This window comes from Mustela putorius, unplaced genomic scaffold (genome assembly GCF_011764305.1).
Source record: "Mustela putorius furo isolate JIRA1106 unplaced genomic scaffold, ASM1176430v1.1 tig00003974_pilon_pilon_pilon, whole genome shotgun sequence".
Classification (NCBI taxonomy): domain Eukaryota; kingdom Metazoa; phylum Chordata; class Mammalia; order Carnivora; family Mustelidae; genus Mustela; species Mustela putorius.
Window position 1 is genome coordinate 5132526 of NW_025422117.1, and position 13317 is coordinate 5145842.

General features: G+C 33.0%; 1 long non-coding RNA gene across 1 annotated transcript in view; it reads left to right on the forward strand.

Annotated features, from left to right (window-relative positions):
- The window catches only part of LOC106005243, a 68580-nt gene that overhangs the window by 4348 nt on the left and 50915 nt on the right, over positions 1-13317 (forward strand). Inside the window, exon 2 of the long non-coding RNA XR_001178474.2 lies at positions 1145-1259. This is a non-coding gene — a long non-coding RNA (uncharacterized LOC106005243). The remainder of the gene's footprint in view (positions 1-1144; positions 1260-13317) is intronic.

The following is a 13317-nucleotide window of genomic DNA, read 5'->3' on the forward strand; positions in this document are numbered from 1 at the left end:
ACATTTGCCACAGTTAATATCAGTATCACCCAAAATCCATAGTTTACCTTAGACTTCACTCTTGGTGTTGCATGTTCTGTGTTTTTCGACAAGTATCTTAACATGTATCCACCATGGTATCATACAAGATAGTTTCACTATCCTAAAAATACCATATTCTCTACCTATTCTTTTTTCCCTGCATAAAAAAACCCTCTGATAATCGCTAGTATATTTAATAACCATAATTTTGCCTTTTCTACAATGTCATGTAGTTGGAATGATAGAGTAAGTAGGTTTTTCTGATTGCTTTCTTTCACTTACTCCAATGCATTTAAATTTCCTCCATGACTTTTCATGGCTCAATAGCTTATTTATCTGCCAGTACATAGTATTACATTGTACAGATGTATCAAAGTTGATTTTTCCATTTACCTACTGAAGGACATCTTAGCTGCTTCTAAGTTTCAGCAATTAGAAATACACTGCCATGTATATGTAGACAAAAATTTTCAACTTGTTCGAATAATACCAAGGAGCACAATTGCTGAAATGTATGTAAGTGTTTGGTTTTATAAGAAACTATGAAGCTGTCTTTCAAAGTGGCTGTAGTATTTTGCATTCCCAACAGCAGTGAATGAGAGTTCCTGCAGCTCCACCCTTCAACCAGCATTTGGTGGTGTCAGCATTAGAGATTTTAGCTGTTCTAATATTGTTATGTGTTTTGAATTATGTTGTTTTTCTGAGGTCTTGCTATTATTGTCCTGTTAGTTTGGTTTATTCTTCATAAAAAGATGTCTTGTCAGTAATACCTAATAATAAAGTATATGGCAAAAATCCCATTTTTCATGAACATATCAAAATATAACAGTGATTTGTCCGAGAAATTTCTCTGCGGTTATTTCCTATGAATAGTCTTAATGTCTTTATTTTTTCTTTCCCTGAAGAGAGCAATGACTGTGCTATTCTTACTTTTTCATTATATTCAATTAGACAATCATCCTTATTGAAAATGGTTTCCCAGTCTTTCTTTGGGGAATCAGATTTTGCTTTATGTAAGGAAATTCTTGCTTAGCATAAACATATTTCCTTACTGTGGCCGACACTGTTGGTTGCTTCCTTGTCCCTCCCTCTTCCTCACCAACTGACTCTTGATTTTGCTTAGGCGCCAAACTGACCAGCCTCAGGGAAGTATCTGAGCAAGTCAGAGCAATCTGATTCCATTTTGCTTCTGGTTGGAGCACTGGAACTCAGCTACTCACTTCTACTCAAGCAGGCAGGTAAGTTTCAGTCCATGAGCCATATATGTATATATATATATATATAGATAGATAGATATATGGATATATGTATCTATATATATATATATGGAGAGAGAGAGAGAGAGTTTATTGATAAAAATAGAGATAGACAAGTTCCTTTGGCTATCTTCTTTCTAAATCGGTCTATGAAAATATGTTCACTGGAGCTATGGCAGCTACTTTGTGACTAGGAAGAAAGAAGTAATATGTTGAAATGCACATAGGGTGGGGCGCCTGGGTAGCTTAGTGGGTTAAGCCTCTGACTTTGGCTCAGGTCATGATCCCAGAGTCCTGGGTTCGAGTCCTGCCTCAGGCTCTCTGCTCAGAGGGGAGCCTTCTTCCCCCTCTCTCTCAGCCTGCCTCTCTGCCTACTTGTGATCTCTCTCTCTGTCAAGTAAGTAAAAAAAAAAATAAATAAATAAATACGAATGAGAAAATGATAAGAGTTTTGTTTTTTATGTGAATTTTGACTTACGGAATCATTCACAATATCACCTATTTCCATACTGTTTGCTTTGTGACATACTTGTCTTCATATTAAAGACACTGGGATCTGATATTCTGTTACTTGCAGCCAAATGAATGCTAATTGCATCTGTCCCCTAAATAGAAGATATAGTGCAAATGGCCTTGCCCATATCTTTGAAACATTATCAGTGTTTTTTACATCATTAAAAAAAATGTCATCTGGCTTTCTTGCAGTCCTATTAAGCCCTAAACCTCTCAAGTACAGGGTGTTACTTAATTATAAAATATACCTGCTCTTAAAATTCATATTTATAAGAAACTTAAAGCAGCTTTTTGTTTGTACTTTGTGTTTGTGCCTTCACCTGATCTCAAGCCACTTTAAACAGAAAAAAACCCAAGATACTCATTTCTATTGCATTTGTCATCTCTCAAACTGTACTCGCCAAATCTAGAAAATATGAAGACAAAAGTTCATAATAGGTAAAATTTCTAATATGAATTACTTTAATTTCCTTCTTCTGTATCTTACAATTCTTATTTTATTTTAATTTGATTTATTTAATTAATCTATTTAATTTATTTTATTTTAATTTTTTATTATTTTAATCTTCAAATAGAGCCAAATGGGTTACACAGCTCCTTCTTAATCAGCAATACCCACCTACCCCACCCCTAAACAACTGGCACACAAAACATACATTCTGTTAATGAAATTCTTTCTATTTTGAGATTAAGATTAGTAGCAATGGATTAAGAGAGTGCTCTTTGACAAAAACTCTCATTTTCTTCCATTAGCATTTGGAATAAAATTCAAAGTTGTTACCACTGAGGGTTATGCTGCTAACTCTCTCTCTGTGTCTTTATAAAATATCCCCACAAAGTCTCATAGTTGCGAAATTCTCCAAAGTATTTCCAAACACAGAGTCCAAGACTTTATAAACATAGGACCTGGGATTGTCTTTTCCCAGAGAGCTTCACTTCTCATTATTTTGCTTTTCCCGCAAATATTACCAACTCAGAGAGTTCTCTTCCATTCACTCTACTGAAGCTTCTGCTTCCCAGCTAGTCAACACAAGATGGCTTTTGTTTGTTATTTCATATCACTTTTCCTTTCCTGAATACGTATTTTAATCTATGTCCCTACTTCATTATTGCCAACCCTTTTTTCCCACCACTGACACCAAGTATGACCCATGAGAATACCTTGTAAATTTCACTCTCACTCATCATAATGCTTGGCAAACAAGTGTTTTGAAAATAGACTTTTGAATAAATACATGAGTAAATGAATAATAATTTATAATAATGATATAAATGAAAATGATTTTAGACTCCCTTTTCTTCTTTCATTCTCAGAGGCTTAAACTTCAGCCTGCTCAGCAAGTTGATTCACCATTTCCTTTCTCTTTCAATTTTCATAAACAAATATGATGTACTTCTTAGAAGTGCTCTGGTATCAATTGTTTAATTAATATTTTTCTGACATACCAGATAGGATAACCAGTATCCTTTTGGTAACATTTACCCAGAGATAAAAAGTTTTTATTTTCATCCATTTAACTGAACTATGATTGGATTTTTTTTTGAACATTCTAAAAATATTTTTAAAGTTTAGATAGTCTAATTATCTGATATTCTAATTATCATATTCCTCATATTCATAATAAATATTTTATAAATTTTTATAACTTTTATAACATGGAATGTTTTTTTTTGGGGGGGAAAATCTATGTATTCCTCTTTAGTAGCCATTGAATTAACAAACAAAATAAATTTATTAGTATCAGAAGTTTGTAAGTATTATTGCACATAATTGAATTCAGGAAATATGACAAACACAAAAATAACAAAACATAGGGTCATTTTCAAGTACAAAAAAAGTGTGGTGAATAATTTTTCATATTCAAATATTTTCTTGTTTACATAAATGTATTATATGCATGGATACTCACAATCACAACACTGTATATCCATTTAACATGATACTATATTACTCTTTCCCCCTAATATTATGTTTCAAATATTCAAACTGATATGGGACCTTATTTAAAATGGCTGTGTGATTAATTGTATTGGTGTGTATTGGCATTAGACCAATTTATATTAAAATGTTGTTTCCGGGGGTGCCTTGAGGGCTCAGTTAGTTAAATGTCTGACTCTTGATTTCTGCTCAGGATATAATCTTAGGGTTGTGAGATCAGCCCCAGGTTGCTTCTGTGCTCAGCAGGGCAACTGTTTGAGATTCTCTCCCTCTCTCTCTTCATCTGCTGTTCCCCATGCTTGTGCACTCTTTCTCTAATAAATCAATAAATAGATCTTTAAAATGTCATTTGTTAAATATTAACAGGGATTTTTGAATTGTTACACATTTTTTAAAGCTATAAATTCCTCATTAGCAAAACAAATAGTATCTAAATTTAGAGATGTTATCGTAATTAAATGAGATAAATATATATATGTATTTTTGTTATATATAATAATGTATGTGATTATGTGTATATAATATACATATATGCACATATATACATACACATATTTTATATATAATGTATATATAATATATCAGTACCTGGTGGTTATAATTTTCAAAAGTTCTTCATATTGCATGTTACAGTAGCTACCCAATATATATTTCTGATTGAATTGAATTTTGTCCATTACAGCTATTAACTTTAATTTATTGAATGATTTATATGTCTTGGGTTATTTACCTTATTCTGATTATGAAGTATAACAAATGTTTTAGGAAGTATTTCTATTAATACAAAAGTTCAATATGAAAATAGACATACAAATTTAGATAGGGACAGAAACCTTTTTCCTTTTTTTAAAAGATTTTATTTATTTCTTTGAGCGTGTGCGCACATGAGAGAGAGAGAGAGAGGGAGAATGAGTGGGGGTGGGAGTGTAGAGGGGGAGGGAAAAACAGATTCCCTGATGAATACAGAGGCTGACATGGGCTCGATTCCAGGATTCTGAGATCATGACCTGAGCTGAAGTCATGCTTAACCGACTCAGCCACCCAGGCGTCCTCAGAAACCTTTTTCTTAGTTACTCTCCAAGAACAGCTCTACTTATATTAAGGCACATTTACATAATGCTCTCTTTTCATAGAAAATACCTTTAGAATTCATGTACTTGAAAGCATTTATTGGAGCCACCTACAATGTCTTGAGAATATAAGTTACATATTGCATATTGAATAAAAGATTAATATTGTAAAGAGTTATGCTTCAAGATCAGTGTTTATAAACAAAGCATGATGTTCTCTTCTGCCCTTTTCTTCCCCATCCTACTCTGCATGGGTGGTTTAGGATTACGCAAGGCTTTCTTAAAAGTTCCAGTGGTTGAGGTTGGTGTGGGCATTTAGTTTTGAGCTGGCAGAAGTGGTAAACACCCTGAGTTGCACAGAGCCTCTATACAAAGTAGTAATCTATTTTGAAATGTCCGAACTAACCTCAATTGAAATAATGAGAGGTAGATGTATAATATCTATATGGAATTAAGATTCCGAATTTGTAATGTTAGAAGATACCAAGCCTTCAAAAAAAAAAAAACAAAAAAACAATAGTATCAGAATCCTCTACCTTTAATTAAAAGAAGATTTTTCTAAAAATATATTAAATTTGTCATCTTGGGTTTTCTTATTATATTATCTTGTCTAGTGTAACCAGATATCATTCTCAAGGCATGAAAAATTCGTTTAACCCCTTCCAATTATTTTTACCTCTTTTTATGTTATACATGTTTTTGTTTTGGCTAGAAATTCCAAATGAAAATGCTAAATAAAAAAAGTTTATAGTGGTCATCATTTTTTATCGCTTCTTGTAATAGTTGAAAAACTTAGAAATTCTTTATAATCCATTGTTATTTTAATAAAATTTTAAATTTCTCACTACTTTGATTAAGACTTTATCTTATAGCCTTTTAAAATTATCAACAATCATTCTGACATCTTGCATGGTTTTTAAATTGTTTTGTCTATAAGAGTTAAAATAGTGTATGTCCAATGTTAAATTTCTCAGTTGTGTAAAAATTCAAATGATACATATGATTACAAATACATATGACTATGGCTTTAGATTTTTTAAAAAGGAATAATACTTCCTTTTAAGATTTAACAGGGAATAAGTCATTCCTTCAAATAAACACCAGCTATCATTTATATATATATATATAAAATAAAAGAATATAAAATTATATATATATCTATGTGTATATATATAATTTTATATTCTTTTATTTATTATTCTTATAAATCTTTAATTCAATCAAATTTTTTCTGGTAGAGTCTTTGGTCATCTAATTCTTTAGTAAGTAAAATCACTGCTGTTCTTCATAGATCTTTCCCTGCTTGGGTTACAGCTGCTTTTATGTTCTCTGGTGATTTGTTGGTCTATGTACTCAAATCCGTATTGCCTTCTTTCTCAAACTGTTTCAAGTTTATCATCCACTTCCATCTGGTCAGTGTAATCACGTTAACCATTTACCATCTGTTTAATCTGCTCATACTCTGTTAATACTACTGAAGGAAGGCAAGGACTCCACTAGATTTCCCTACCCTCTGACCTCAGCTGCATTTCAGGCTGGACAGCAAACAGGCTGGACAGGCCAAACACAACTCACTAGAGGCACTTTGACTGGCCTCAGATTTGCTTTCAGCTTCAAGGTAACATTTTTTTTTACCTAAACCTCAATTCCTCTTCTTATATATATCATTTTTGTTTAAACTTTGATGGTCCATTTCCAGCCTGTTGGACTATATTGCCTAACCTCTATAAAAATCTTGTGAAATGAAGAAAAACTTCAGATGCTTACTGACAAGATTTAGAGGAATGTTAAATAAAGTAATTAAAGTCCTTAGAAGTGTGTCTGGTAAATCAGCAGTGCTCAGTAAATGTTACCAATTAGTAATACTTATCATAATCATCAAAGCTCCCCCAAATTATTTTACTTTACATAAATGACGACTAGTGGTATTGGAAAATCCTTCATTATTTAAATTGTATTAAAATGTTGATATTAGAAATGATAAGCTCTGTACTATGAAGGACATTCTAGTCACTTCAAATTAATTACTCATGAAATAGTCTATTACACATTAAAGTCAGAATATAGAATTTAAAAGAGGTAAGGACTCAAGATTTTCTTATTATGGGGTGCCTTGGTGGCTCAGTCAGTTAAGCATCCAATTCTTGATTTTAGTTCTGGTCCTGATCTCAGGGTCATGAGATTGAGCCCTGCCTCGGGCTCTGTGCTCACTGAGGAATCTGCTTCAAGATTCTCTTCCTCTGTTCCTCTCCATTGCCATCCCCACCCACTCACATGCTCTTTTTAAAAAAATAAATAAATAAATATTTTCAAATAAAGATTTCCCTTATTTTAAGATCTTTAATCAATGAAAAAGCCAGAAAGAATGTGATTTGTCCAAGGACCTTCCATCAAAGCTTCACCAAAACAATTAATATTAGAGGAGAATGGGTTTGGCTTCCATCAAAGCTTCACCAAAACAATTAATATTAGAGGAAAATAGGTTCGGTACATGTTAAAAATCAATTTCTGTGTTTCATCATTCACCAAGATTATCAGAAACTATAGAATATCAAACAAACAGGCCCTTATTCTGGTTATCATTTCTAATGTTATTTTAATGTATGTTTTAAGAGTGGAATTTCAACTGAGGATTCAATTCACTGGCTTATTAATTTTATTTATATTAGAGAAACAGAGTGCCTAATATGTGCTAACATTAAGCTAAGTAAGTATTTTATAAATAACACCAAACTTGAGCTTCATATAACCCTATTAAATAAGTACTCCTAGGGTTCTCACTTCTTTAAAGATTTTTTTTTAAAGATGAATTTGCTCTTTCAAACAAATATTGGTCCCAATTCTTGCACGCAAACTTCCTCATATTTCATTGTTTCCCAGTCAAACTGTGTTTATCTGGCTGATCAAGCCTTCTACTTCCAGGCAGAATCAGGTAAAATGAGATGAAATAGGGTATTTTTTTTTTTAAAGATTTTATTTATTTATTTGACAGACAGAGATCACAAGTAGGAAGCGAGGCAGGCAGAGAGAGAGAGGAAGGGAAGCAGGCTCCCCGCTGAGCAGGGAGCCTGATGTGGGGCTCGATCCCAGGACCCTGAGATCATGACCTGAGCCGAAGGCAGAGGCTTAACCCACTGAGCCACCCAGGCGCCCCTGAAATAGGGTATTTGAGTTTATAACCAGTTTTTTATCATTTACCCTCTATGATTATAGTCTAGGAAGACTGTGACCCTAGAAAATGACTGTATAAATATATGTTTGCAAGGTGCTTGTTGAAAGACTCCTTGACAGGTTCCATATCTCTTTAATTATCAGGTGGCCTCTAAAAGAAACCTAAGATACATCTAATAATTGCACAAATAAATTCAAGAATTTGTTGGCTACCGTGCAATAAGGAGTAATTTGGTGAAGTTCTGATTTCATAGTATAATAGCATGTATTATAGTACCTGTAAACATACCATAATCCTTCTATCCAATTTCCTACTAAACTTTTAAGTATTTAAAGTTGCCTAATAACACAGTGGTAGTGTGACTCACGTGTGTTCCTCAATCAGACTTTGGTTTCTTTTTCTTAAATTTTTTAGTATCCTTTTCCATTGATTTCCTTTACCAAAAGTGTTTGCTCAGCTTTTGAAATATGCAAGAGATTAGGGTTGCTCATACACTGATTACCATTTTACTTCAGGATTTCTGAAACATGTATCTCCTTGTTATATACATCCCAAACCATAGCTTCTGTGAAATACCTAAGCTTTAGATTTACATTTCAAAGAAGATTGCAAACTTTGCATTATAGTAAAAGTAACTATTTGATGCTTTCATGAAAAACAATGCTTAAGTTCTATTTAATCTGCAAGGTCAACTCTAGATCTAGCATTTTTATTACACAGAGTTAGGATTCAGAGTGTTTATATTTGGAAGCTTTTATTTAACTATTGATTTTATGCTTATCTTTTTCTATCTCTTTGACTGATAATGCAGAAGTAATGCAAATAGGTACAAAAGAGTATTCAGTAAAATTTTTGGAAATAGGTATAATGGAAAAACACTATTTCCACCTAGGTATCTGAATTACATCTGAGTAAATGCAGAACTAAGATACTCAGTAGGGATGGAAGCAGCCACAGGCCATTTCCTTCTTAGGAATGACTTGTCATTTGCTTTATTGAATTTAAATCATTTAGAACTCTTAATGTCCTCAGCTCTATGATAAAATCTGATTTTCTAATTTAACCAATTTGTTTTCATGCTTAGGATGGAACAATGGCCTTTTCAAATTCTTTCTTTACTAGTACAAGCACCCATAATCTTCAGGCCTTATACTACGCGTTGGGAATACAAAATTGTTTTCCCATTCTTATTTAGAGGATTAGTAGGCTACACATGTGTTTGTAATCAATATAAGCATCATAGTAGAGATTTGTCATGTAACATATAAGTAGCAGGTAAGAAGGAATCCAGTTCTATTTAGAAAAAGAAGAAATAGCAAGGTAGGAATGAATAAGGGTTTCAGGAGTCCTCACTGGTTCGGAGACTGGTGAAGAGGGCTGGCTCTCCCTCCCCTGTGTATACCACACTGCTTGAATTCATTTACTTGAGTTATTTCTAGTTTTGGGCAATAACAAGTGAAGTTCTTGTGAACAAGCCAAGTTCTTCTTCATGTACAAGTCAATGTAGAAACACTTCCTTTCATTTCTCTTGGATAAATGCTGAGTGCATTTTCTGGCTCATGGAGTCCATTTATGTTTCCCTTTCTGAAAAACTTCCCAACCATGTTCCAAAATAGTTATACCATTTTACATTCCCACAAATAGTGTGTGAGAGTTCCATTTGTTCCATATGTTTGTCAATACTTGGTAGTCAGTCTTTTTGCTTTTAGCCATTCTGAGTGTGCAGTAGTATCATATTGTGATTCTAATTTGCATTTCTCTAATGGTTAATGATGTTGGGTATCTTTTCATACACCAATTTCAGGTCCTTATTTGGTGAAGCATCTGATCAAATAGTTTGCTCATTTTAAAAATTGGATTGCTGGTTTTCATATGAATCTTGAAAATGTGTTTTGTTCTGGATACAGGTAATTTATCAGATATATTATTTATAAACACTTTTTTTTTTAAAGATTTTATTTATTTATTTGACAGACAGATCACAAGTAGGCAGAGAGGCAGGCAGAGAGGGAGAGGAGGAAGCAGGCTCCCTGCTGAGCAGAGAGCCCGATGCGGGACTCGATCCCAGGACCCTGAGATCATGACCCGAGTCAAAGGCAGCAGCTTAACCCACTGAGCCACCCAGGCGCCCTATAAATACTTTTTAATACAGCCCATATCTTGTATTGTTCCTCTTAGTGGTATATTTCAAATAACAGAAGTTTTACATTTTGATAAAGCAAATCTATCATTTTTTTGGCTAGACTGTGGTTTTGGTATTGTATTTAAGAAATTGTTGCCTAATCTGAGGTTACAAAGATTTTCTCTCATCTTTTGTTCCAAAAGTTCTATAGTTTCAGGTTTTGCCTTTGCGTGTATGATTCATTTTGAATTACTGTTTTAATATGGTGTGAACTAAGGAACAATGTTCTTTAAAAAATATATGAATATCCATTCTTTCCAATACAATTTCTGCAAGATCTGTACTTTCTCCTTTGAACTGCTTTTGCTCGTTAATCAAAAATCAGCTGTCCCTGTAAGTCAGTGTGTTTTCACGATGCTTTATTCTGTTCCGTTGTCTATTTGCTTACCTTTAAACTGAAATTTGAAATCAGGTACTGTTAGTCCTTTAACTTGGTTCTTTTTAAAGATTATTTTGGCTCTTTAAGTCCTTTGTATTTTGATATGAATTTTAAAATCAGCTTATGAATTTGTGAAAAATTATAGTTGGAATACTGATAAGGACTGTGTTCCATCTGTAATAAATTTGGGTAGTATTGCCATTTTAGCAGTAGTAATTTTTCTGAGTCATGGACGCTGGATGTTTTTCCATTTATCTAGAGTTCCTTGAATTTTTCTAACCAGTGTTTTGTGCTTTTCACACTTTTTGATAAATTTGACCTTAAGTACCAATTATTCTATACTTTTATATATTTTATATTATTTTATACTTTGATGTTATGGCAAATATTATTTCCGTCTTAATTTTTCAATTGTTCATTGTTATTATGTAAAATACAATTATTTTTTATCTTTTATTCTGCAACCTTGCTGAATTCACTTATTAGTTCTAGTAGTCCCTTATGTAGATCTCATTGGATTTTCTATATAAATGGCCATGCTGTCTCCATTTAAAGACAGCTATGTTTTTTTTCCTTTATATCCTAGATGCCTTTTATTTATCTGTCTTTTAGCTTGCTAATTTGATGTCTTGCATTGGTTGATTTTCAAATGTTGAACTAAACTTGAATCCGAGGATAAACCACATTAGGACATGGAGCATTTAGATCCATAGATGGATTGTTATGTAGATAGAGTCAATTTGCTAAAATTTTGTTTAAGATTTTGGCTCTTGGGTTCATGAGGGAATTTGTGCTGTTTTTTATTCCATTTGTTTTGTTTTTTGTAGTGTCTTTGTCTCATTTTGATATTAGGATCTTGCTAACCCAATAAAACAAGAAGTCTTTACTATGTTTCAATTTTTGAAAAAAAATTTTTTAGAATTAATATTATTTCTTCCTTGAATAATATGTTCACTCTACTAGTAAAGCCATCTGGATCAGGAGCATTCCTCCCAGTAAATGTTTTAATAAGAAATGTAATTTTTTTTAATATCAATTCTCATTCCTGATAACTGAAGCTTTAGTTTTTTTCTCTTCCCCTTATCCCCAACTATCTGAGTAGAAATTTATCAATTTCATTGGTCTTCTCAAAGGATCAGCTCTGGGCTTCATTGATTTTTCTGTTTTCCTATTTTTCTAGTTTATGGATTTCTACTCAGATCTCTATTATTCCCTCCTCTTCTTTGAATTTTATATTCCCATTTTTCTTAATTTCTTATGGTGGTTGCTGAGATAAATGACTTAACAAAGCATTTCTGTTTTTATAGTATAGGCATGTAGCCCTATAAATTAATTATCCTCTAAGTATCCTTATTTCTTCATTAACATCCCACATATTTTAAAATATCTTGTTTTCATTTTCACTCAGTTAAAATACTTTATAACTTTTATTTTTTTTTTTTTTTTTTTTTTTTAAAGATTTTATTTATTTATTTGACAGACAGATCATGAGTAGGCAGAGAGGCAGGCAGAGAGAGAGAGAGGAGGAAGCAGGCTCCCTGCTGAGCAGAGAGCCCGATGTGGGACTCGATCCCAGGACCCTGAGATCATGACCTGAGCCGAAGGCAGCGGCTTAACCCACTGAGCCACCCAGGCGCCCTATAACTTTTATTTTTATGTATTATTTGGATTATGTGTTACTTGGAAGTATGTTATTTAGCTGCTTAATATTTTGTGATTTTATAGAGATCTGTTACTAATTTCTAACTTAATCACATTAGGATTAGAGACAGTACCATTAAAATAATTGATGTTTGTTCATGGCCCAGATTAAGATCTATCTCAATAAATATCCCACCTATTCTAGAAAAATTTGTGAATTTCACTTTTGTTAGGTACAGGGTTCTTTAGATATCACGGTAGTAAAGTTAGTCAATATATTCTATTTTTTCTAAGATTTTATTTATTTATTTGTCAGAGAGAGAGAGAGCACAAGTAGACAGAGTGGCAAGTATATAAGAGGGAGAAGCAGGCTCTCTGCTAAGCATGGAGACCAATGTGGGGCTCGATCCCACACTCCAGGATCATGACCCCAGCTGAAGGCGGCCCCTTAACCAACTGAGCCACCCAGGCACCCCATAGTCACTATATTCTTACTGACTTTATATGCTCTTGTTTTGTCAATTATTATTAGAATCATATTCAAATCTCAACTTGTAATTGTGGCATTTGTTATTTCTCATTGTAGTTCTGTCAGTTGCAACTTCATGTGTTTTGGATTTGGTTAATAGATGTGTAATGTTTAGGTGTATTATGTCCTCTTGATAGGTTGACCACTTTATCACTATGGTAATATGGTAATACTTTTTTGCATAGACATATTTTGTTTGACACTCATAAAGCCAACCTACCTTTCTTTTGTTTGGTGTTAGCATGATATAATTTTTTATTCACTTACTAATTTGTGTCTATATTCAATGTGCATTTAGCTTAGGTATCACATAGTTCGGTCTTGCTTTTTAAAATTCAGCCTGACACTTTTTGACATTTAATTGAGGCTTCTCATACTGGAAAAAAATTTGGTAGTATTAGCCATTTTATACTTCATAGTTCAAAAATCCAAACAGAATTCCCATGAGTTTCCCAAACAGGCAGAAGTAAAATTTTTAATGCAATATTGTCTGGCCATAAGAAATAAGGGGCATTCTAGGGTCCCATCATTGAGAAGTGGATGCATATAGGAGGATACAAACTAAGAAATACTTTGAAGTGTTCAAAAGCCAAAAAAATCTACTGTGATAAGCAA